The following is a 4476-nucleotide window of genomic DNA, read 5'->3' as shown; positions in this document are numbered from 1 at the left end:
GTCTTTATGCGAGACATTTGAGATACACACAATCATTTTAAGACGGAGATTTGGGTCAAACCAAATCGTGCTTAAGTTTTAACTTGAGCTTGTTCCCCTAGGAATAAATATATATCAGTCTTCATATATCCCAAAATATTGAATAAGTTCAATACGGATATATAATATCGGAGACACATATGGTCATATTATATCTAATATGGGATACCAATCCTTCGAAAGGTGGGAAGATGGTGAAGTGATAGATGGAGCTGAAATTCCATATCTACCATCGAAGCACTGAGATATCTTGCAAAATACGTCAGGTCTGACATTATGTTTATTGGCCATTTATTGAGAGTGCAATCCCCCGAAAGGTATAAAGTTTGTGTATGGATTATTCTAATATATATCCAATGCACAAAACTCTTGATTAATTCTAGTATGAAAATCAAGATGGGACCAATGTGTGATATATGATAGTGGCTAATTATGTGATCCCAACAGTGCCATATCAAAGACTGGATTTACTGGAAGAGTATTCAGAAGGAAGCCTTCAGAATAGACTCTAAATGGGTGCTTCCAGTGATCATTCTGTAGAAATCATATGAAGCATCACAAGATGTGTATGAATTCGCAGAATGACTAGCCACATGTGAGTTCATGTGGAGATTCATTCGAATCACCTATCATTATCTACCAAGATAATGTCACTTGTGTTGCTTATGAGTTATATTTATCCTCATAAATTACAGAAATGTAAGGGGATAATTTGCAAACAAAATATTGTGATATTTCATTATCTCTACCAACAGTTGTATTTCATAATTAAGTTTGTGGAATTGGTATGAGACAACCTTTAGGTTTGCAATGTTGAGGGGGAGTAAAATCCCTAGTTATAACTCATTGATGATCTTCCGATCACTGATATTGTACTCTTTTTCCCTTTATGAGTTTTCCCTAAGGTTTCTCATACAAGGTTTTTAACGAGACAATATAAATACAAGTGCGGACGTATGACACATGGTTTCTCCTTAATTTTTCCCACTGGGTTTTAAAGGAGTTTCGGTGGCATATCGTTATAATATTTCTCCTCAATTTTTCCCACAGGGTTTTTTAGGAGGAGTCTTTGGATTGCAATATACATATGACAAATTGATCAAGGGGGAGTGTTAGGAAATAAAATATGTGATCAACTGTGTTATGGGAGGGATGCCTCCCAGGAGGTGTCTGTTGGGGAAGAGGTGTCTCCCCAACATACCCCTTCAGCCTGTATATAAGTGGGTCTCCCACATTGAAATGAAACATGAGAATCATTTGCTCCATTCCTTTGTATCTCTTCTCTCTATATTACAACAATATGCATTTTGTTTGTTTGGTCCAGAGCCTGCTACAACGGGCTCAACGCAAAAAAAAAAAATTGTTGATAGAAAACATGATTTACATTTTTGGATAATGAGAATATAATAATATTGAGAGATATCAATTACACCCAACCTCTGCAAACAACGTAATATCCTAATGGCAATACAGATGCACACAACTAAAAAAAGAAAAGGAAAATAAAAAAATCCTGCTACGGTATTCCAGCCCTAGCAGCAACAATACATCCACCACCAAGACAACACCTAAACTCCACGCTCTCCAAAAGCGACGCCTCCAAAAATAGAACAATGCACAAGCATCATTGCCGCTCGATCAAAGATATTAGATTCCACCCTGAAGATAGTCTCTGCTCTCAAAACCATGCCTCCAACAAGACCATTATCAGACACAACCTATTAAGGCCAATTTACATAACCTCTCAAAACAATTGATAGAAAACATAATTTACATAGATTGAAAAAATATTGACAATAGCGGGCCAAGATCTAGGACTATTTTACTAGTCGTCTCCGTCGTCCTACATGAGGTCCAGTGCCACCGGCATTGCCCACATCCAATTAGGTTTTGGCACTGGCAGATATTAGACCAATGGTGGATGGTGGAGGAGGGACGGTCGGTGCAGCTGGTGGCTGATGTGCCCAAGAAAAGTTGGGCACCCAGGAGGTGCATGTGGTGGCATGCACGAGGCGTCCATGGCTACCCTTAGGGCCTGCTCCTTGGACATACCGAAAGGCATGACCGCCACAACATAGCAAGGCGGCGGCTGCTCCTGCAGGCCAACCTCATCACATCCTCCTCATCCACGCCTTCTAGCATGAGGGGGAGCTAGCTAATCCACCGTGCCCTCCTCCTTGGTTTCTCCACGAGGTACGTAGCCGAAGAAGTCATTGGTTTCGTTCCGCTCCTCCTCTCCTGGGTTACAGTCGTTGTCGTAAGCATCATCCTCCTCCTTCAGTGGCGCGACCGGAGCGCCATAGTTGTACTTGTCGTTGCCAGGTTCGTACCATTGATGGCGGCGCATAAGATCAGTCGTCGCATGCCAGTCCTGCCATTGACGTTGCAGCCGAAGCGTGCCACTGACGGCAAAGTAGCGACCAGGTGCGCGCAAGGGAAGCGATATGCAGTCCACTCACCCACCGCCAAGCGGGCCCGAGCCGGGAGGACGCGGCCACGCGTTGTGTCCTCCCGACGAATTCAGAACCCAAATTTAGACCTAGAATGTGTCGGTCCAAACATGCCGATGACTATACGTTGAGCCGCCGGGCTAGGAATTTACCCATTTCCTGTTTGTATGGACCGAAACTTCAGGCAGCTAGAGATGCCCTTATTTGAGTCATGCTCCATATTTTCCAAGGTTTTTATTTTATTAGTTAGTATATAAATGTAGTAATAATTAAAATAAAATGGTCTATTAGGTTAGCTGGTTAGAGTGTGGTCCTTATAAATGTCATAGAGAACCGACACGAGTAACTAGATTTTCTTGCGTCGTCTTTCTCTTTCTCCTGATACACCTGTCTACGAAGCAAAAGTGTTTTTTCTTTTTCTTTCGAGGATGTCTCTGTAGCAGAAGTAATCTGTGGTAAACGGAACGTGCTGAGCTTAACTTTAACCAAAGCTAGTTGGATACTCGAGAATGTCGCCGTTGGGTTCGAAGTGAGGATGTGTCTCACGCGGCGTCTCGGGCGACGCTCGGGCGACCTGGGGGGCGACACGGGCTCCCCCCATCCCCGCGCCTCCGGCGGGCGGACGGCCGCCGCCGGGGCCGGCGCCCTGACGAGCCTCGCCGCAGCAAGGTGACTGCGGTCGCCGGCAACAGGTACGCCGCTCTGCTTGCCGGATCCGATGAGGATCTCTCCGAAGACGTCGAGGAGGCAGATCTTCTCCCCCGCCCATCTCAGATCTCGCTCGGCTGTTTCTTCACGGGACCTGGGCTGAGGGAGCCCTCGTCGCCGGCGCGGTGTCGCCCTGTGCGTCCCGGACCGCCGGAGCCCGCGGAGACCCCGACGGGCGGGCGCCCTTCGCCGCCAATCTTTGCTCCGGATAGCTCGGATTTTCCTCCTCTCCCGTCTCATGGTGAGCGGGGGAGTCCTCCTGCCCCCCTGTCGCCGCCACGGGAATTTCGCGTCGGGACGATGGCAGTTCCTTTGGGGCTCAGCATCTCCGCGCGGTCGACGGCGGAGCCGCCCGGCGGCGGGGAGCTAGGGTTTCGGCTGCCCAAGGACGCGGGTGGGCCCGTCCTGGCAGACCGTTCTTCGCTGGGCCGGCCGGGCCTGGTGAGTCAAGTGGTTGGTGGGCCGTCGGCTTCGGGGCCTGGTATGCAGCCCAACTCGAACGCTTCGACCGTGGATGGCTCACACGTGTCCCTTGGGCTGGGATCGACGGACGAGGCTGGCTCCGAGGGCAAAAGATACGTCTGGGACGATTCTACCCCTCCGCCGCCGGCATATAAGTGGCTCTGGCTCAGAGCTGGAACCCTAGATCCAGATCTTGGCTTTCCTGCTCCCGGTCGAGACATCCGCAGAAACCGCCGCCACGCCAAATCCCTCCACCGCTCCATCGTCCCCTCCTCCGGCGAGCTCGCCTGGTCCCTGATCCCCATGGAGCGGGAGCGCATCTACAGGGGCAAGCGCCCGTTCGAGGCCTTAGACGACGGTCGCGAGCGCTCAAGGGACCGCGAACTCCGACAGCGGTTGGAACGCGAAGAAGAAGAACATCGCCGCCAGCAGGGGCACCGCGACCTTGCCAGAGACAGGGAGCGCTCAGGTTACAACCAACATCGCCGATCTGATCACTCGCAGTTTCCTCCCCCGCCACCTCCTCCCCCCCCAGCTGGACCGCGAGGGCGCGACCAGGGTCGGGGAGGACAGAAGCGGCATCAACGTGCGCCTAGAATCCCGCAAGGGGCCGGCGCTGCCCAGGCTGCTCCTGGTCTGGTTGCTGGAGGGTCCAACAGCACCGGCCTGGACGCAACTCATATTACCTGCTACAATTGCGGTAATCAAGGACATGTCCAGGCGGAATGTACCGCGGAAGCTTTCTGTGTGAAATGCAAGAAACACGGCCACCCAACAGCTATGTGCGCTTCATTCTCCAAGAGTCTGGATCCCTACT

The sequence above is a fragment of the Lolium rigidum genome, chromosome 6 (assembly GCF_022539505.1).
Source record: "Lolium rigidum isolate FL_2022 chromosome 6, APGP_CSIRO_Lrig_0.1, whole genome shotgun sequence".
In the NCBI taxonomy this organism is placed as follows: Eukaryota; Viridiplantae; Streptophyta; class Magnoliopsida; order Poales; family Poaceae; genus Lolium; species Lolium rigidum.
This window is presented reverse-complemented; position numbering follows the sequence as displayed.